Genomic DNA, 23,474 nt, shown 5'->3' on the forward strand with positions numbered 1-23,474 from the left:
CAGCGAACAGACTGCAGCGGTGGAAACGAGAGAAAGAGATAGTAGCAGTAACAGAGAGCAAGAGCGAGAATGTGACGGAGATAAGAAACAGTAGCAGTAAAACAGAACGAAGGAGACAGTGGCTGTGAGACAGAGGACAGTGACAGTTAGGGAGACACAAACAGATGACGATAATGAGTTGGACTGAATGATAGAGTGAGAAGAGCAAGTGGGGGTGAACAGAATAAGAGACCTACAGCGATGAATTAGTGGATGTGAGCGAATTACAGTTAAGGAAGCTTGTGGAAATGATAGATGAGTTGTATGTTAAAATGAGCGCGAATATGTTCTCATTTCCAAAATTCGTGGGAAAATTTTTAAAGGTGCTTAAGAAGATATAATGAGGCAGCTGGTATCCCACTTTCCAAAGTCTGTTAAACAGGACCATATTTGCCTTTTTTTGCTCTTTCTCCGCTGTTTCAAGTATGGGCTGATTTATTAACTGTGTACTGGAAATGAGGAAGAATTAACTGATAGTACCACGGAATGAATAGTTTTATGGGCGCAGAGTACAGATAGAAAGTAAACCAGAGAAAGCTGAAAGCAATGAGGAGCAGCAGCAATAAGGTTAGCACTACACTTAACATTAGATTTGGAACCATGAGTAGACGATGTGAAGAAATTCTGCTACCTTGGAAGCAAAATTACGTAAGACGAACGAGACAAGGAGGATGTAAGAAGCATATTAGCATAGGCGAAGAGAGAATTCCTCGTTATTAATAGCATCAAACATAGTCCTTAACTCGAGTATTTTTTTATTTTTACGTGGTCGCTTGGATTGTGAGATAAGCGGAAAAGAAGGGAATTAAACCGTTTGTTAAGTGGTATTGTAGAAAGATATTGAAAATTACGTGGATAGACAAGGTAAAAGGAATGAAAAGATTCTCCGAAAAGATTGTAGAAAGACATTGAAAATTACGTGGATAGGTAAGGTAAAAGGAATGAAAAGATTCTCCGCAGAATTAGCGACAAGAGAAATGTGCGGTAAGGAATGGTATCGAATGAAAAATATCGATACTTTACTCAAGAATGGTATACCATGAAAAATACTGTCCTCAGGAAATTATTGAAAGAAATGTATCGATACCTTGAGGTTTTCCTATCAGTTACAATCTGTGCCGATCTGACCGTATTCCACATCTGAGTTTTCCGTGATTTCCGTAAATCGCTTAAGGCAAATGCTGGGATGGTTTCCTTGAAGAGGATACGGCCTATTAACTTCCCACTTCTTTTCTAATCCGAGCTTGTGCTCCATCTCTAATGGCCTCATTTTCGACGGGACGTTAAACCGTAATTCTCTTTCCTTCCTTTCGTCTCCATCTTCGTTTTTAAAATCCATCTTTAATAGAGAGGCAGTGGATTTTCACAAGTTTTAGATAGATCAATACAAGTTTTAAATAAAGGAACTTTTTTTTATTTTAGTTACAAATTAATTTTTTAAAAAATTTGTAACTTGTAATGTGAAATTGCAGAATATTTGAATAGTATCCAAAAGGAAATAAATTAAATCATGCCTAAATTTCCCATTATTCCTCTTTACAGTCACTCAAAGGCAACGTTTTACCCAGTCGTTGCCCTGATAATCCGTCATGTGACTTCGATAATGTGCCACCTGCCTCTGAAAAAAAGAGGGAACTGACGCCGCTAGAATTGTCAGGGATTCGTTGCTTAACCAGTACAACTAGGGGAATAAAACTTACATACCCGCCCATTTCCTTAAAGGATTAGTTCGTAGCGGTGACACAGCTGTTGTCAAATATAGGCTCATTCCATCTTTTTGATCAACCAGAGCAGGTTCGAAAAAGGCGACTGCCTCGTATTTTCTCCTATGCTTGCTGTGTGCGAATGTCTTACGATGATGACTCCAAAAGTTGTATATCGTTTCAAGTGATGGCTCACTATCTGGTTCGTTGCAGCTGGTGTCAGCAGTAGCAGCTAATAAGAACCTTATTGTAGTTATTGCCCCAGCATAAGCTCTTGGACCCTGAAATATATGTTTTTGAATCTTGAGTCAAACAAGCAGGATATCCTAGTCAAATTATTATCTTCAGTTTGTCCAAATACGCCTTCAAATAAATAAATAAATAAATGGTTCAAATGGCTCTGAGCACTATGGGACTTAACTTCTGAGGTCATCTGTCCCCTAGAACTTAGAACTACTTAAATCTAACTAACCTAAGGACAACACACATCCATGCCCGAGGCAGGATTCGAACCTGCGACCGTAGCGGTCGCGCGGCTCCAGACTGTAGCGCCTAGAACCACTCGGCTACACCGGCCAGCCAATACGCGTTCTAGTTGCTTGTTTAGACACGGACGTCCTCAGATAGGGGGTGGGGCAAATAGAGCTTTTAAAACGAAAGAGCATTTGCTTCTATTACACTGTCGTCGTAAAGCTTACTTAAATCATTTATTTGCTCTTTCAAGCAGTAGGCCGTTGATATAATTTTGCCTATAGTTACACATTGCTCACCTGATAACTCTTTTGGTGACATGTTCTAGTGGCTTCAAAATATTAAGCAACAGTTTAACGTTCAGTATTTCTAAAACTGAGAGAGTATGTCGTACTTTTGTATTTAGCATCAAAATTGGTGTACGAGAGGAGCCATTTCAGTGTACCTCTCAAGCATATAATAAACAAAATTGCAACGAGTCTTTACATATAAGATCAACTTAAGGGGTAGGCGTCATTCTGTCTGCTGTTTAGTATTCTTGCACTTAAACTGTTTCGCCGCGCGGGGTAGCCGTGCGGTTTGAGGCGTCTTGTAACGGTTCGCGTGGCTCCTCCCGTCGGAGGTTCGAGTCCTCCGTCGGGCATGTGTGTGTGTGTGTGTGTGTGTGTGTGTGTGTGTTGTTCTTAGCGTAAGTTAGTTTAAGTTAGATTAAGTACTGCGTAAACCTAGGGACCGATGACCCCGCAGTTTGGTCCCATAGTCCCACAGTTCTTTTCCAATATGCATAGCATCATCATTATGATCGCAGTTTTCCATGTGTCTTTGTCCGCCTGTAAGACAAGGAACACTCATCTCCACGTCTAACTCTTCCATAACTGCCTTCGCCTCTTCAACAATACGAGCAAAGTGCCTAACAGCATTGGCTCTCATGCTGTCGCACACCTTGAACGTCGAATTTAATTTTGCTTTTGCCATCGCGACGTCCAAGCTAGTGTATCGTAAGACTTTGCTGACTGGATATGTTATGCTCACAATGTCACTCAGTGTAAACAGATTGACAATAAACTTGCAGTTAGAGAGAGCTCAAAGGAGAACATTGGCTTCGGCAGTCGCTGTTCTATCTCTCCAACACTGTATTTCTTTAAGAACTTTGCAAACGGTTCCGAGATCAGCTGCGAACTGAATATCAGCATCATGTCGCTCAACCCATCTCGTTTGACAATGTGACTGCAGCGAGTGTTTTAGGTGACTCTTCAATGTTGCGAACCGATTGCTACACGCTGTAAAGAACGATACTACGTCTTCAATAGTATCAAGTGAGTTTCTCACGCTCTTTAACTTTGCAGCTGCGAGAGACACCGAGGTAGAGCTGATGATTTCGACACGGTGCTACTTGCGCGTTGATAGTTTTCTTTTTTATTGTAGCCATAGGTCCTTTCAGTTCTGACATATTAACTAAGCAATCATCATAGCCTACACCCACACAGTTCTCCAGTGACAGAGAAAGACTTTCCATTCTCCTTAGAACCGTTGTACCTAAAACTTCACCAGTAACGTTACGCTCTTCATCTTGACTCTCTTGAGGTTCATCGTCAATGTTTCCACTAAAATCTTTGTATTTATTGATGTCAACGTTCCCCAAAAATCGTTCGTGAAATTCGCCGTCACAATCAACATATCTTGCAGCTAGACTCAGTTGGGCGATGTGCGCTATGTCCGTAGCCTCTTCGAAGATTATGCTGTAATAACGAGAATCTTTGATTTCCTCCAGTATTCTCGATAACATCACTGTTTCACAACATGAAATAAGTTCGTTACACGTTGTTTTACTTGTGTAAGTGGCGTTCGCTTTATTGGCCTCAAGGTGATGTTTTAGTTCCAAGACAGGGATTTTCTCTGCCTCGTGATGACTGGGTGTTGTGTGCTGTCCTTAGGTTAGTTAGGTTTAAGTAGTTCTAAGTTCTAGGGGACTGATGACCATAGATGTTAAGTCCCATAGTGCTCAGAGCCATTTGAACCATTTGTTTTTAGTTCCAAGTCTCCAGCGACAACTCTAAATCTTAGAAGAGCTCTCAAGTTTTCCTCGCTACGTTCCAGGCAGAGGTTCCTGTCATTTATTTCACTCATCTTCTCAGTGTTACGAAGATTAAATTGGGACAACTGTTCTGGGTTTCCATTTGTAAAAGAACATTTGAAAACTGAGTTAAGCACTGCAGCTTTTTCTTTACTACCCTCAACTTCAGTTCCTGTCTCATTCGGGAGTGTCTGTATCCCATTTACCTTGGCCCCAGAGCCTTCGTCTGTTTTCGACCAGTCAGTAAACAACGCTACGGCTGCTGCTAAGTGTCGCGGTTCGTTCTTCACTGCTTCCTACTTCCAACTGTTAGACTGAAAAGCTTCGCGGGATAATCGGCTCCTATGTGCAGCGATCTGCTAGTTCGTGTCTTGCGTCATTTCCGCGGATTAAACTCATCCGTTACCACTAACGCTGCCCTTATTTGGATATGTTCAATATCTCCTATCGGTACTATACACTATGGGTCCTACACATGTGAGCAATATTGTAGGGTTGGTCACGAGTGTTTTGTAAGCATTCTTCGCATACTGATTGTATTTTCCCAGTACATTATCAGTTAAGCGAAGTCTGCTAGTTGCTTTCTCTATGACTGAGCGTATGTGACAATTCAATTTCATAAGCCCACGAACTGCTACATCCAGGTACCTACACGAGTTGACTGATTGCAGTTGTGGGTCGTTTGTATCTTTACGATACCTATACTATCATAGAACCGTACTTGCGTTAATAAGCGTTGGTGTGTCATCAAGTCAAATGCTTTTCGGAAACAATGAAATACTTCATCTACCCGACTGCCCTGATCCATAGTTGTTCGCTAGTTACATTCAGGATACTGTGTAGAGGAAGTATGTAATTAAGATGTTAAGACATAAAATGATATAATGATATTGCATGTGTTGTTGTTGTTGTCTTCAGTCCTGAGACTGGTTTGATGCAGCTCTCCATGCTACTCTATCCTGTGCAAGCTTCTTCATCTCCCAGTACCTACTGCAGCCTACATCCTTCTGAATCTGCTTAGTGTATTCATCTCTTTGTCTCCCTCTACGATTTTTTCCCTCCACGCTGACCTCCAATAATAAACTGGTGATCCCTTGATACCTCAGAACATGTTCTACCAACCGATCCCTTCTTCTAGTCAAGTTGTGCCACAAACTCCTCTTTTCCCCAATTCTATTCAGTACCTCCTCATTAGTTATGTGATCTACCCATCTAATCTTCAGCATTCTTCTGTAGCACCACATTTCGAAAGCTTCTATTCTCTTCTTGTCCAAACTATTTATCGTCCATGTTTCACTTCCATACATGGCTACACTCCATACAAATACTTTCAGAAACAACTTCCTGACATTTAAATCTATACTCGATGTTAACAAATTTCTCTTCTTCAGAAACGCTTTCCTTGCCATTACCAGTCTACGTTTTATATCCTCTCTACTTCGACCATCATCAGTTATTTTGCTCCCCAAATAGCAAAACTCCTTTAATACTTTAAGCGTCTCATTTCCTAATCTAATTCCCTCAACATCACACGACTTAATTAGTCTACATTCCACTATCCTCGTTTTGCTTTTGTTGGTGTTCATCTTATATCCTCCTTTCAAGACACTGTCCATTCCGTTCAACAGCTCTTCCAAGTCCTTTGCTGACTCTGACAGAATTACAATGTCATCGGCGAACCTCAAAGTTTTTATTTCTTCTCCATGGATTTTAATTCCTACTCCGAATTTTTCTTTTGTTTCCTTTACTGCTTGCTCAATGCACAGATCGAATAACATCGGGGAGAGGCTAAAAGCCTGTCTCACTCCCTTCCCAACCACTGCTTCCCTTTCACGTCCCTCGACTGTTATAACTGCCATCTGGTTTCTGTACAAATTGTAAATAGCCTTTCGCTCCCTGTATTTTACCCCTGCCACCTTAAGAATTTGAAAGAGAGTATTCCAGTCAACATTGTCAAAGCTTTCTCTAAGTCTACAATGCTAGAAACGTAGGTTTGCCTTTCCTTAACCTATCTTCTAAGATAATTCGTAGGGTCAGTATTGCCTCACGTGTTCCAATATTTCTATGGAATCCAAACAGATCTTCCCCTGAGGTCGGCTTCTACCAGTTTTTCCATTCGTCTGTAAAGAATTCGCGTTAGTATTTTGCAGCCTGTATTAATTATAATTTGTAAGAAGTAGCTTAGTACGGACAAGATAATTTTCGCAATGCAATTTTTCCTGGACGGTCATGCCTAGGTGTAACACGATGCCATGTCAAAATCTTTATAACTGTTATTATTTTCCTATAAATTTATGTAAACTTGAAGAATTGGTATCGTATACCTGTAAACTTCCTCGAATTACAGGTTACAATATTCCTAATATGACGAGGTATTTGGTATAAGACTTTGATGTTACTTGTTGTAAGAAGTGTAAAATGCGAGATGGTGACCACTATGTATTTATAAGCAGCAGTCTGTTTTTTTCTCAGACGTCAGCAAAGTTTGCAACGAGACAGCTCTCGGCAGTTACCGATGCTCGAGAGTGAGAGTGAGGGAATGCTGGAGGCGCCCTGCTGCTGTCCCAGATGACGTCAGCGGCTGCCCAGGTCGGCGCAGCGCACAGCAAGTTGGTCACGGTCGCAGGCCTACCACTCGCCTTGGATGGCTCAGCAGGCGACGGCGCCAAGGTAAAGCGCGATCCGGATTACTGCATCACCTGCTCCTTTTGTTTTCCGCCAGCTGTTCTCGTAGACGTACCTGCACATAATTTTCGCCCACATTCGTGGAGGTGAGACTACGATCCCAGTTGGCATTTGTATGAGACTACTACTTTGGAAGACTTTTCTACGAACTCTTATTGAGAACTAGAAGTCCGCACAGTCGTGCACCTAAGATAAAACTAAGCGTGAACGAGTTTTTCGGCTCATCCGATTTTCTTAACAGCGAACAGAAACGTTTAAGCTACATTACTGTCCATTAAAACTGCTACACCACGAAGATGACGTGCTACAGACGCGAAATTTAACCGACAGGAAGAAGATGCTGTGATATGCAAATGATTAGCTTTTCAGAGCATTCACACAAGGTTGGCGCCGGTGGCGACACCTACGAGGTGCATTCAAGTTCTAAGGCCTCTGTGTGCTTCCATTGAGCTGACTGGCGCTTTGTTTCTGGATTGAAAAATGGCATCCACGTCTCATCCCTTGTCACAACCGACGAAAAGAAAGTCCCATTCGTGCTGTCGTTGCGCGTCAACATTGCTTGGCAACATGCCACACGGGCAGCCGTGTGGTCATCCGTCAGCATTCGTGGCACCCACCTGGAAGACACTTTTCGCATTTTCAGGTCGTCATGCAGGATTGTGTGCACAGAACCCACATAAATGCCAAGTCTGGAGGCGATCTGTTCAACAGTCATTTGGCGATCCCCCGAAACAATCCTCTCCACTTTCTCGATCAAGTCGTCAGACCGGCTTGTGCGAGCCCGAGGTTGTTTCGGTTTGTTGTCACATGATTTTCTGCCTTCATTAAACTGTCACACCCACGAACGCACTTTCGACACATCCGTAACTCCATCACCACATGTCTCCTTCAACTGTCGATGAATGTCAATTGGTTTCACACCACGCAAATTCAGAAAACGAATGATTGCACGATGTTCAAGTAAGGAAAACGTCGCCATTTTAAGTATTTAAAACAGTTCTCATTCTCGCCGCTGGCAGTAAAATTCCATCTGCTGTACGGTGCTGTCATCTCTGGGACGTATTGACAATGAACGCGGCCTCATTTTAAAACAATGCGCATGTTTCTATCTCTTTCCAGTCTGGAGAAAAAAAAATCGGAGGCCGTAGAACTTGAATGCACCTCATACAACGTGCTGACATGAGGAAAGTCTCCAACCAATTTCTCATTCACAAACAGCAGATGACCGGCTTTGCCTGGTGAAACATTTTTATGATGCCTCGTGTAAGGAGCAGAAATGCATACCATCACGTTTCTGGCTTTGCTAAAGGTCGGATTGGAGCCTATCGCGATTGCGGTTTATCATATCGCGACATTGCTGCTCGCGTTGGTCGAGATCCAATGACTGTTAGCAGAATATGGAATCGGTGGGTTCAGGAGGGTAATACGGAACGCCGTGCTGGATCCCAACGGCCTCGCATCACTAGCAGTCGAGATGACAGACATCTTATCCGCATGGCTGTAATGGATTGTGCACCCACGTCTCGATCCCTGAGTCAACAGATGGGGACGTTTGCAAGACAACAACCTTCTGCACGAACAGTTCGACGATGTTGGACTATCAGCTCAGAGACCGTAGCTGCGGTTACCCTTGACGCTGCATCACAGACAGAAGCGCCTGCCATGGTGTACTCAACGACAAACCTGGGTGCAAAAATGGCAACACGTCATTTTTTCAGATGAATCCAGGCTCTGTTTACAGCATCATGATGGTCGCATCCGTGTTTGGCGACACCGCGGTGAACGCACGTTGGAAGCGTGTATCCTCATCGCCATACTGGCGTATCACCCGGCGTGATGGTGTGGAGTGCCATTGGTTACACGTCTCAGTCACCTCTTGTTCGATTTGACGGTACTTTGAACAGCGGACATTACATTTCAGATTTGTTACAACCCGTGGCTCTACCCTTCATTCGATACCTGCGAGACCCTACATTTCAGCAGGATAATGCACGACCGCATGTTGCAGGTCCTGTACAGGCCTTTCTGGACACAGAAAATGTTCGACTGCTGCCCTGGCCAGCACATTCTCCAGATCTCTCACCAATTGAAAACGTCTGGTCAATGGTGACCGAGCAACTGGCTCGTCACAATACGCCAGTCACTACTCTCGATGAACTGTGGTATCGTGTTGATGCTGCATGGGCAGCTGTACCTGTACACGCTATCCAAGCTCTGACTCTATGCCCAGGCATATCAAGGCCGTTATTGCTGCCAGAGGTGGTTGTTCCAGGTACTGATTTCTCAGGATCCATGCACCCAACTTGCGTGAAAATGTAATCCCATGTCAGTTCTAGTATAATAAATTTGTCCAATGAATACCCGTCACCATCTGCATTTCTTCTTGGTGTAGCAGTTTTAATGGACAGTAGTGTAGTTTTTCATAAATAAGATGTACTTTGGAGCATGACGTCTTCGCTATGCAGTGGAGTGTACGCCTGCACGGTCATCAAAAGCCTCCTGACTGTTCTACATCTACATCCAAATCCTGGAAACCATCCTGAACTGCATAAGAGAAAACACCTTGTGTGGTACCATGGGTAACCCCTCCAATTCTACCTGTGTATGGAGCAGAAAAAGAACAACTGCTCGAATGTGTCTGTTCTTGTTGTAATTAGTCTAATTTTGTCTTCGAGGTTCCTGTCGAAGCGACACATACACTCGGAAAAAAATGATTACAATTTCAGAAAAAAATGGTATGATTCATTCAAGAGAAAGAGCTTCACAAATTCAGGAAGTCAATAACGCAATGCTCCATCTGTGGCCCTTATACAATCAGTCATTCGGCCTGGCATTGATTGAAAGTGTTGTTGGATGTCCTGTGGTATATCATGCCAAATTCTGTCCAATTGGTGCGTTAGACCATCAAAATTCGAAGTTAGTTGGAGGGCCTTACCCTTACCTGTATTGCTCTAAAGTTCTCAACTGGGGACAGATCCGGCGGCCCTGCTGGCCACAGTAAGGTTTGGCAAGCACGAAGACAAACAATAGAAACTCTCGCCGTGTGTGGGCTGACATTATCTTGCTGAAATGTAAGTCTGGGATGGCTTGTCATGAAGGGCAGTAAAACAGGGCGTAGAATATCGTCAACACACTACTGTGCTGTAAGGGTGCCGTGGATGACGACAAAAGGGATCCTGCCATGTAAGAAATGACACCCCAGATCATCGCTCCTGTTTGTCAGGCTGTGTGGCAGGTGAGAGTCAGATTGGTTGGTATCCCACTGCTGTCCGGGGCATCTCCAGAAATGTCTTCAGCCTGGAATCTCATTGACTGGAGTCGAATTATCTTCAGTGATGAGCCGCTCTTCAGACTGAGCCACCGTGACCAGCAAATACGTGTCAAGAGACGCCCCAGATAACAGTGGGATACCGACTTGATTATCGCCCGCCATATGGCGTGACAGCCAAGAGTGATGATCTGGGGTGCCACTTCTTTTCATAGCAGGACCTCTTTGGTTGCTATTTGTGACACCCTTACAGCATAGCGCTACATCGGCGATATTCTATGCCCTATTTTGTTGTCCTTCATGGCAAGCCGTCCAGGGCTTAAATTTCCCACACACATGCGGAGTTTCTACTGCTTGTCTTTCCGCTAGCCAAACCCTATCTTGCCCAGCAAGAAAGCCGGATCTCTCCGCAGTTGAGAACGTTTGGAACATTATGGCCAGGATCTTTCAACCATCTCGTGACTTTTTACGATCTAACACGCCAATTGGACAGACTTTGGCATGATATCCCTCAGGATGATATCCAACAACTCTGTCAGTCAATGCCAAGCCAAAAAACTGCTTGCATAAGTGCCAGAAGTGGACTAACACGTTAGTGGTTTGCTAAATTTGTGAGGCTCTTTCTATTAAATAAATCACCCAGCTTTTCTGAAATTATCATCAATTGTTTGTCTGTATATGTACATCATGTCTAATGATGCAGGCCTATTCGATTAACTCCCGCGTAGTGCATCAGTGCTTTCTTTTTGTCTTAGAGTGAAGTTGAATGAAGAATACCTTTAGATTCCTCACCTGATAATGGTTCTGGTAGTTTTCATGTAATAATTGGCATCTACCTTCAATCATTTGCCAATTGCAGTTTTTCATTTTTGTGGCACTCCCTAATTGGTCAGCCAAACCTGTGAGCACTCGTACTGTCCTTAGGATATATTCAATACCTCCTATTACTCATATTTGGTATGGATACCACACACCTTTTCAATACTCTAAGATAGAATACACACATGATCTGTAAGCAGACCCCTTCAAAGACTTGCTGTGTCTTCGTATTATCCTGCCAGTGAACCCAGGTCTGTCACCTGCCTTTTGTACAGTGCAGACTATGTGCCTATTTCATTTCATATCCCTACAAATTCTTACATTCGTGTACATATATGTGTTGATGTTGTAGTCACAAGCTGTTACCTTTTCTGCATTTTCTGAAGTGTACAATTTTACATTTCAGAACATTCAAAACAAGTTACAAATATTTATAACACTTTGTAATATTATCAAGATCTGCTTAGATTTTTATGAACCTTTTCTCAGATAATACGTCATTATAGATAACTCTAAGTCAGCCCTGGATGATGATTTATAACCAAGTGGGCGAGAGCTGCTCTTCTGTCTTCTGTGTAGGCTTCTGTCAGTTGTCATCTGATCATTGGCGGATTGCACTCAGCTGTCAGTTCACCGAGGCTAAGTCAACATCTTTGTCCTCAGGCCACCCTGGCACTGGTGGAATTCACACAAGTTGTGAGTCTCTATAGCACTGCCACCAGTTCACATCATTGCACGTGTGTGCTTTTGCCCTGGCTGTCTCTTATTCGTACAACACAGCAAAATGATTTTTGAAAGTTAAGAATTACTGCATCCATCTAATGACCTTAATCCATGGCATTCAGGATGCCATGTGAGAAAAATATGTGTTTTTGCAGGCAGATGAAGACTCTTCAGTGGGACAATAATTGTGTTTGGGTAATTTCGTTGGTACAAGAGATTGGATGTGAAAGGCAGTTCTCTAGGCTTCAGTCCCAGTCTGGAATACACTTTTAATATCACAGTAAGTTAATTCCTTTATTTGTTCATCCATCTTCAAGCATGTGCATGCAATTAATGTTGCCATGAGTAATTTACAAATGACTTTTATAGTAGGGATTGGCATGTTACAAAAATGTAGTTCCATAGTGTATAATTCCACAAATTATTTACTAAAATATATACAATAAAGCAAAAAATGCACATGTAAAGATGCACAGGTAGTGTTTTCATAATTATGAACAATTTGGCAAATAAATGTAAGAAACCCATCCTTTCAGCTGTATTTGAGTTTTATTTTTATGATGTTTGGTAGGACGTGATGTGTCTCTGATGTTTCTCATAGCTTTCTATGTAGATATTCATAACTACTTGTGTTTTCTTAAGTCTGCCCACAGCTACATATATTTTTCTTTAATGTTTGATGAGTATTACATTGAAGAACAGACTGCATTAGGCAGATATGAAGGAATGTTTGATATGAGTTGTCAGCTTCGTCCAGTGACATTGGAAATATGTGATAAATGCCATAAACAAATGATAACTATAACATGATGCTATTGTCAGTTTTTTCAAGTGAACTAAGATACAGATTAGTTTGTCACCATAACTAGGTTCTTCTTAGTATGACATTCATTGGCTTTACCAATTTATAACCAGATTGTCGCCTTCGAACCTAAGCTATAACTCAGGCTAAGCTAGAGATTAGTATGTCACTATAACCAGTTCTTTTTTTTTTTTTTTTTTTAATTTTACTATGTGAAAGACATCCATTGGCTTCACCAACTAACAGCAAAACTGTGAATACATGCGCCAAAAGGTGACATGACAGCAGCCATTCCATTATTGGCGATAGGTGGTGACTCATATTAAGCATACCTCTTGACTTCCTTCAGCTGTATCTGTTATGGTTTTGTTTTGAATACAAAAACTTCTTTATATGCAGAGAGGTGGAACTATTAGGATATTTAACTGTTCAAAATAAATAAATAAAAAGCAATAAATGTTAGTTTTTGAAACTCCAAATAAGTGCCTAATGGATTTCTTCTACCAAGTACAATTTTTTTCTGGTCTCAGGAGAAATACATCACAAAATAGTATGTTACGTGGAGTGAAACAAAGTGTAACACACAGCTTGTCAGAAACATGTATTTGTAGTTTGTACAACAGATAAATAACATATGATGACTTTTTAAGTGACTATTCAGGTACATACTATGGGGTTTGACAGATGTGCACTCACAGTCAGCATTGGAAAACAGAAAATAATGTCCAGTCTTTTCACACTTAATAGATAATTCATTAGCTTCAAATCAGATATTTGATAGTTAAGGTACTCTTCATTTTGTGACTTCAGTTTGCTCACATCTTTTTCAGAATTTATGAAATCTGTGTCATCTGCATAAGGCATGGATTTACATGTCATGCTAATGGAATATCATTTATATGGTTATAAGCAGAAGTAACTCAAGCACCAATACTTGGGAAAAACACAGAAACATTCAAAAATATCAACTTTTGATTATCATAATTTACAACATGTTTTCTGTTACTGAGATAATAAATAGTGAGCAACATTTTCATGTTCTAGATATCATAACACCATTGTTCCTCCAGTAAGGCTTTATCCACATCAACTAATATGACTTCAATAGATAACTTTGATTCAAAAGAGGTTTACACAAAAGAAATAACTTTTTAACAGCTTGGCCTGTTCATTGAATAACCTTACTGGGACTTCATCAAAATACTACTGTTTAACAAATGCAGACATATTTGCTTTCTTATGTGGTTTTCTATTACTTTGGAAAATATAGCAAATAAAGAAACTGGATGATAATGGTTCCTACAAAATTTGTCACCCTTTTTGCACAAGAGTACAGCTGCCGTCTGTTTTAAGCAATCTAAAAAATAACCACCTGCAATGATCCGATATGTTAATGTGCAAAAAAGTACGTATTTCAATCCAATTATATTTTAATCATAAAATCTGACATGCCACAAATGTCTTTATATTTCAAACAGCTGGGTTTTGCCATTGATCTAATGACATCATACACCTCTACTCTGTTCTATGTACAAGTTATCACAGTATCTAGTAAAAACTGATCATCATAAGCAGAGTTCGTTATGAGTTGGGGAACTGGCACCTCCAACATTAACGCAAAAGAGACAAAATTCATCTGCAGTAGTATTAATATCATCTGCAACTTTTGACAGTTTCTACTTCTACCCAATACTGTGTTAATGACAGCCCAAGTAGCCTCACAATTATTATGAGGATTTTCAATGTAATCATCATTTGCCTTAATTTAATTAATCTCATTCCTGACCTGTACTGTCCGTTCAGACTAAAGCAAAATGCTTTATCTGTTCTATACTGTGTCACAGCAATGCACACTCCACAGCAAAGTGTAAGATTCATTCTGCGAGTAAATATGGTACTATAAGGGGCATTCAAAAAGAAACAAGCTGGAGGCATAACTACAGAAACCAGTACCTGTATATTAGAAGTATTGACCCTGGTTGTTGAGACACTTGTCCCACTGTGACAAAAGGCAGTGAATGACTGTCTCATAAAATTCCTGGCGCTGCAATGTTAATCAGTTCTGCATGTACAGCTGGACATTGTCGTCCACAAGAGAGTAGGCAAAGTTATGCTGATGTTCTTCTTTGACCAAGATGACGCACTTCTGATTCACTTCCTGCAGCATGGGCAACAGTGAATGCCCAGAGTTACGTGCAAACCTTGACCACCCTTCGCCAAGCGATCAAATCAAAACGACCAGACAATCTCACCTGTGGGATCATTCTCCTCCACGACATTGCAAAGCCTCATATGGCCAACACAGTCATGGCACTCTTGCAAAAATTCAAATGGAAGGTTCTCAGCCACTCTCCATTCAGTCTGGACATCTCTTCCTGTGATTACACAATTTTTGGTCCCCTTAAAAAGGCTCTGAGGGGCAAAAGATTCACCTCAGATGACAATGTCCAGCTGTATGTTTAGATTAGATTAGATTAATACTAGTTCCATGGATCATGAATACGATATTTCGTAATGATGTGGAACGAGTCGAATTTTCCAATACATGACATAATTAGGTTAATTTAACAACATACTTAAGTTAATATAACAACTTTATTTTATTGTGTTTTTTGTTTTTCTTTATTTTTTATTTTTATTTTTTTTAATTTTTTTAAATATTTTTTTGGTTTATTTTTCTTAATTTATGTCTAAAAATTCCTCTATGGAGTAGAAGGAGTTGTCATTCAGAAATTCTTTTAATTTCTTCTTAAATACTTGTTGGTTATCTGTCAGACTTTTGATACTATTTGGTAAGTGACCAAAGACTTTAGTGCCAGTATAATTCACCCCTTTCTGTGCCAAAGTTAGATTTAATCTTGAATAGTGAAGATCATCCTTTCTCCTAGTATTGTAGTTATGCACACTGCTATTACTTTTGAATTGGGTTTGGTTGTTAATAACAAATTTCATAAGAGAGTATATATACTGAGAAGCTACTGTGAATATCCCTAGATCCTTAAATAAATGTCTGCAGGATGATCTTGGGTGGACTCCAGCTATTATTCTGATTACACGCTTTTGTGCAATAAATACTTTATTCCTCAGTGATGAATTACCCCAAAATATGATGCCATATGAAAGCAATGAGTGAAAATAGGTGTAGTAAGCTAATTTACTAAGATGTTTATCACCAAAATTTGCAGTGACCCTTATTGCATAAGTAGCTGAACTCAAACGTTTCAGCAGATCATCAATGTGTTTCTTCCAATTTAATCTCTCATCAATGGACACACCTAAAAATTTGCAATATTCTACCTTAGCTATATGCTTCTGATTAAGGTCTATATTTATTAATGGCGTCATACCATTCACTGTACGGAACTGTATGTACTGTGTCTTATCAAAATTCAGTGAGAGTCCGTTTACAAAGAACCACTTAGTAATTTTCTGAAAGACAGTATTGACAATTTCATCAGTTAATTCTTATTTGTCAGGTGTGATTACTATACTTGTATCATCAGCAAAGAGAACTAACTTTGCCTCTTCATGAATATAGAATGGCAAGTCATTAATATATAATAAGAACAACAAAGGACCCAAGACTGACCCTTGTGGAACCCCATTCTTGATAGTTCCCCAGTTTGAGGAATGTGCTGATCTTTGCATGTTACGAGAACTACTTATTTCTACTTTCTGCACTCTTCCAGTTAGGTACGAATTAAACCATTTGTGCACTGTCCCACTCATGCCACAATACTTGAGCTTGTCTAGCAGAATTTCATGATTTACACAATCAAAAGCCTTTGAGAGATCACAAAAAATCCCAATGGGTGGTGTTCGGTTATTCAGATCATTCAAAATTTGACTGGTGAAAGCATATATGGCATTTTCTGTTGAAAAACCTTTCTGGAAACCAAACTGACATTTTGTTAGTACTTCATTTTTACAGATATGTGAAGCTACTCTTGAATACATTACTTTCTCAAAAATTTTGGATAAAGCTGTTAGAAGGGAGATTGGACGGTAATTGTTGACATCAGATCTATCCCCCTTTTTATGCAAAGGTATAACAATAGCATATTTCAGTCTATCAGGGAAAATGCCCTGTTCCAGAGAGCTATTACACAGGTGGCTGAGAATCTTACTTATCTGTTGAGAACAAGCTTTTAGTATTTTGCTGGAAATGCCATCAATTCCATGTGAGTTTTTGCTTTTAAGCAAGTTTATTATTTTCCTAGTTTCAGAGGGAGAAGTGGGTGAGATTTCAATTGTATCAAATTGCATAGGTATGGCCTCTTCCATTAACAGCCTAGCATCTTCTAATGAACACCTGGATCCTACTATATCCACAACATTTAGAAAATGATTATTAAAAATATTTTCAACTTCTGACTTTTTGTTCGTAAAGTTTCCATTCAATTTGATGGTAATACTGTCTTCCTCTGCTCTTGGTTGACCTGTTTCTCTTTTAATAATATTCCAAATTGTTTTAATTTTATTATCAGAGTTGCTGATTTCAGACATGATACACATACTCCTGGATTTGTTAATAACTTTTCTTAATATAACACAGTAGTTTTTATAATGTTTGATAGTTTCTGGGTCACTACTCTTTCTTGCTGTCAGATACATTTCCCTTTTCCGGTTACAAGATATTTTTATACCCTTAGTGAGCCATGGTTTGTTACAAGGTTTCTTATGAGTATATTTAACTATTTTCATGGGGAAGCAGTTTTCAAATGCATTTACAAAAATGTCATGAAATAAATTATATTTTAAATTGGCATCAGGTTCACGGTACACCTCATCCCAGTCTAACTGCTGTAGGCTTTCCCTGAAATTTGCAATTGTTAAATCGTTGACTGAACGTACTACTTTGGAGGACTGTTTAGTATTGCTGAATGGAGCTATGTCATATATTGTAACTAGCTGTGCACCATGATCAGAAAGACCATTCTCAACAGGCTGAGCATTTATCTGGTTAAACTTATCTTGGTCTATAAAGAAGTTATCTATCAGTGAGCTGCTATCCTTTACCACCCGAGTAGGAAAATCAATAACGGGTGTCAAATTGAAAGAACCAAGTAATACTTCAAGGTCATTTTTCCTATTACCCTCTTTCAGAGAATCTACATTGAAGTCCCCACAAATAATAATTTGCTTCCCCCTGTCTGACAGATAGCACAACAAGGAGTCCAAATTTTTCAGAAATAGATGAAAATTTCCTGATGGGGACCTATATACAGTTACAATTATAAATGTGCCTTTATTTAATTTAAGCTCACAGGCACATGCTTCTATATGTTTCTCTACACAAAACTTTTTTGTTTCTATACTTTTTGCACAATGATAACTTAGCACTGGTTAACATCGCAGCCCAGGGAATTTTATGAGACAGCCATTCACCACCTTGTGTCACAGTGGGACCAGTGTCTCAACAGCCAGGGTCAATACTTTTAACATACATGTTCTGGTTTCTGTAATTATGCCTCCAGCTCATTTCTTTTTCTACGCCCCTAATAGGTTGTGAGAGAAAGTACAATGAAATACATAAGTTTCCATGTTTTACATGTTACAGCTTACTTCATTATGTGTGCATTTTTAAAATTGTGTACTGACTAAAGCTGTGAGGAAGAATAACAATGATAGAACAGAATACATACAATTGCTAATAAAAAATAAAGAGATCCAGACAAAATTTGTTTAGAAATCAGCAAAGAATATAGATAAAATTTTTAAGATCTAGGTGTCACCTGATAGGAGTCAATTTTTTTAGAAATAATAGTTTACACAAATAAATATATTAACAATAAGAGGAAAAGGATAGATCACTACCCACCATAAAGATGACATGTTGAGTTGCAGAAAGACACAAGGAACTTCAGAAAAGAAAACACACACACACACACACACATTCTTTCACACAAGTAAGCACACCTCTCACTCACATGACTGCCATCTCTGGCAGCTCATACTGGAATGCATTCCAACTAAGACTTTCTCACAGACAAAAGAGGTGAGTGTGGAAGGAAACAGGTAATCTTGAAGCAATTACAAATTACTTTGAATATTTTGTAACCAACTGTAAAACATTGTATTAAGTTGCTGAAAATGTTGGTATTGATTAGAAATATCTATATCAGTACCTTGCAAACTCTACAAGGAGCACATAACAAAAATGAGTCTTATTGTATGACCCTAGTTTATACTTTTTGAGCCTGTAGTCAAAGGCACAGTATTTGCGAATTATACAAATTCATATTTTTCTACATAAAGAGCTAGTCATGCTCTTGACACCAGTCTAACATTAGGTTTCAGTCTAACTACATGAGGTAGAATGTCCTCATAGATAAGTGAATAATCTGCTAAAAGTTTCAGGTTTCAGCTAATACAATTCACTAACATCAGTAAACAGTCGTTGACTCACCTCGGAAGATGTTCTCCGTAGTTGAGAACGAAACATCAGGGAGAAGAAGTTCTACAGATCAACCACGGCAACTTAGTCCGGAAGTGTTTACTGATGAAGACGCCGGCCATGAAAGCCTACATGCAATGACAATTCACTAAGTTATTAATGTATAACATGAGCAGTTATGGCTGTATTACACAACTCAGGGGCATACTAGATATTACTTCAGTGTTCCTAGATGATTGTCCATATATAATAATATTCTGTATCCCGTTTGTCAAGAAATTATTAATCCATTCAAAAACGTTGTCAAATATCCCATAAAAATGTATTTTCTGTCAAAGGTGTAGATTTGTTATTGAATCAAAAACCTTTTAAACATCTATAAACACTGAAACAACCTAGTTCATCTGTATATGACACTGAGAATATTGTCTACATCTACATCTATCTCTACATCTGTACACTGTGAACCTCTGTGAGGTGCATGGCAGAGGGTATGTCCCATTGTATCAGTTATTATCATTTCTTCCTGTTCCATTCATGTATGGCACATGAGAAGAATGATTGTTTGAATGCCTCTGTGTGTACAGTAATTATTCTAATCATATCCTCACAATCCCCATGGGAGCGATATGTAGGGGGTTGTAGTATATCCCTAGAGTAACCATTTAAAGCCAGTTCTTGAAACTTTGTTAACAGACTTTCTCGGGATAGTTTATGTCTGTCTTCAAGAGTCTCCCATTTCAGTTCCTTCAGTGTCTCTGTGACACTCTCCTATGGATTAATCAAACCAGTGACTCTTTGTGCTGCCCTTCTCTATATATATTCAATATCCCCTTGCAAATCATGAGTGAAGAGTAGGGGAAGTTGGGGTTCACTGGACCTCGAGGTTAACTGGACCATTTCATTGATAAACAATTTGAGAGGGAAAATTATTTTTTTCATACTGTAAATTCGTTTCCATAGGTTGGCTGTACTGTGTGATCTAATATCTAATATGTTTGCTGTGTATTACCTACAGTGTATTACTGTTTTCCTTAAGTTTTATTCACAAATAGTACACAATTTTGTTTGGTGTTAAATTCATTGTTTATTGCTTTATGATACTCCATGAAATGTTAGCTATGCAAAGATCCATTTTCCATTCAATTAGAGACTGTTGATAATAAAACTGTACCAGCAAAGTTTGAGATTAAGTGGACTGGTCCAGTTAATCCCAGATAATTTCTGATGAAGGAAAACGGATTTGATACAAACATGCAATAAATTATACATCACCAAACTTTGCAGTTTAGAGAAGGAAACCATTTTTCTTACCACTTCACTTACTTACTTCCAGAAAATGCCTAGAAAATATCTACAGTGTGTACAACATAAAATCCATCATATTCTGCAGAAGACCTAAAATATTCTGTGAAGTCATCAAAAAATGGGGAGATGTCAGGCTGTCAAGCTGCACTACACAACAGTATTTCTTGTAGTGTATTGAAATGCTACATCAGGAAATTCATGGTTATAGAAGATGTATAAAAATTTAACTTTTGTCCACAAAAAGAAAATTTACAAGTTTTTACAAGGGATAAAGAGTTTCAGCCAATAGACTATATTAAAACATGTTCTAACATTCATTATGACTTAACAAAATCTTCAGCAAAGTGCCTTGCTTATGAGTTTACATTGGCAAGCAAAAAGAAAATCCAGCCAAATCAAGAGAAAATGAAATGGCGGAAGAAGGCTGGTTCACCGATATTCATAAACATAATAATCTGAGCTAACAAATGACAGAATAAATGTCCTTGAACAGGTCCTTTAATTTCAATAAAACTGACATAAGTGTGTTCTTTGTCAGTCTAAGGGATGTAAAGACAAAATATAAAATTGGCCCACAAGTTGTTTACAATCTCGATGAGATGGGAGTGACAATAGTTCAAAGGCCTTCAAAAATATTGACTGAAATGGAAAAGAAAGAAATAGATCAAATGATGACTACTGAATGATGGGTTTTGGTGACTATAACAGTAATTGTATCAGTTACAGGAAAAGTAGTTCCATCTTTCTTTATTTTTCCTAGGAAAAATTTTTGAGACCACAGACTAAAAGGTGCCTCAACTGGAAGTGATGCAGGAGTCAATGTAAGTGGATGAATGATGGTTGAGCCATTCCTGTCTATATTAAAACATTTTTGAAGTGTGAACTCCAACAAAGAATAACCAAAATTAATTAGAAAAATGGCTCTGAGCATTATGGGACTTAACTTTTGAGGTCATCAGTCCCCTATAACTTAGAACTACTTAAACCTAACTAACCTAAGGACATCACACACATCCATGCCAAAGGAAGGATTCGAACCTGTCACCATAGCGGTCGCGCGGTTGCAGACTGTAGCACCCAGAACCGCTCGGCCACTCTAGCTGGCCAAAATTAATAATTCTGGTCAATCAAGAATCACACTGCAGTATTGTTTTCTTGAACTATGCTAAAGACAATGGTATAGTTTTTTTAACCTTTCCAACTCATTCCAGTCACAAAATGTACCCATTAGATTTGACTATGTTTGGACGTCTAAAGGCTAAATCTAACAGTGCCTGCTCTGACTTCATGACTAACTTCACAGGAACATCTGCCATTGCCCTAAGTATTATCGTATATGACATTGTAGGTGTAGCATATCCTTTGGAATATGCTGTCTTCAACATCTTGAATGGCTTTAGTGTCAGTGGTAATGAACCTATCAATTCAAATATATTTACTGACCAAGACCTTTTGTCATCTTATGTAACAGACAGACCTGAGCCAGTTCAGCAACAAACAGCAGATGACTCACTGGGAGGAGATGCAAGCAAACCAGTAGATGACAATGTGGAGAATCTTGGGCATCAGTCAGAAGAACAGCAGACAGAAATTACACACCCCATTCAAGTCTGGCAGTATCTGAAGACTGGTCCAAGAAAACAAGAGGTAGAAAGAAAGGGAGGTCAAGTGTCCTTACCACTACAATAGTTAGACAACAAATAGAGGCAGCAACAAAAGATAGAAGACCAAAGTAGTTGTCAAAACAGTGTAAAATAAATGAAGTAAAGCTTCCAGTCAGTTGCCAAATATTGGAAGAGAACAGCAGCAACTCTGAAGATTCTGATCATGTCAAGTACATTGATGCCTCTGATGCTGACTTGTCAAGTGCTGATGAAAATGTTGAAAGAGTGCAGACAGGAGACTTTATTATAGTCAAAGTACAAGAGAAATTTGCCACAAATAGTTGCAATAATGTTGCTCAAGTCATTAAAATTTATGATAATGGCTGTAAAGTAAAATTTTATCAGGGAGTTATTTCTACTATAAAACTTGAAGCCACAGAAGAAGATAATATCTTTGTAGTTTCAAATGAAATAATTGCCAAGCTACACAACCCAATATGCAGCACAAGGGCTTGTTATGGACACACAATTTAAATCCAACCTGATGTTACTAAATTCATTGTGCATTAGTTTTGTTATTTCTACGATTTTTCATTAGTGAAACCTACATGTATGTTTAACATTACTAATGTCGTTTCAATCAGTTTTTATATTTAGTGTCCTGTAATTAGTTTATGTAACTGAGAGGTCCAGTTATCCCAGAGATATGATCAGTTAACACATTCACTGAGGTTAAATGGTCCAAATGACTTTTTTTTTGTGTAAAAACTGTATAAAATACTGGAAAAAATGGAAGTGTCTGTAGTTTCTGCATATGTTTTTCTCCAGTTTCAAGAATAAAAATTTTAAAAATAACCAATTTTTAAGTAAATTTTCAAGGGGAAAAAAATAGGCAAAGTTGATCCTAACTTCCCCCGTAAATTGAGAATTTTATGATGGATGTTTTATAAATCTATGCTGATTTCCATAGAGAAGTTGTGACAAAGCCAGCTGGGATATTTTTACGCCAAGACCGTAGGATCCTACGCAGTGCCGTAGGGGACCGCACCGCCACTTCCCAGCAAATTAGGGACACTGTTGCTCCTGGGGTATCGGCGAGGACCATTCGCAACCGTCTCCATGAAGCTGGGCTATGGTCCCGCACACCGTTAGGCCGTCTTCCGCTCATGCCCCAACATCGTGCAGCCCGCCTCCAGTGGTGTCGCGACAGGCGTGAATGGAGGGACGAATGGAGACGTGTCGTCTTCAGCGATGAGAGTCGCTTCTGCCTTGGTGCCAATGATGGTCGTATGCGTGTTTGGCGCCGTGCAGGTGAGCGCCACAATCAGGACTGCATACGACCGAGGCACACAGGGCCAACACCCGGCATCATGGTGTGGGGAGCGATCTCCTACACTGGCCGTACACCACTGGTGATCGTCGAGGGGACACTGAATAGTGCACGGTACATCCAAGCCGTCATCGAACCCATCGTTCTACCATTCCTAGACCGGCAAGGGAACTTGCTGTTCCAACAGGACAATGCACGTCCGCATGTATCCCGTGCCACCCAACGTGCTCTAGAAGGTGTAAGTCAACTAC

Source organism: Schistocerca nitens, chromosome 1 (assembly GCF_023898315.1).
Source record: "Schistocerca nitens isolate TAMUIC-IGC-003100 chromosome 1, iqSchNite1.1, whole genome shotgun sequence".
Classification (NCBI taxonomy): Eukaryota; Metazoa; Arthropoda; class Insecta; order Orthoptera; family Acrididae; genus Schistocerca; species Schistocerca nitens.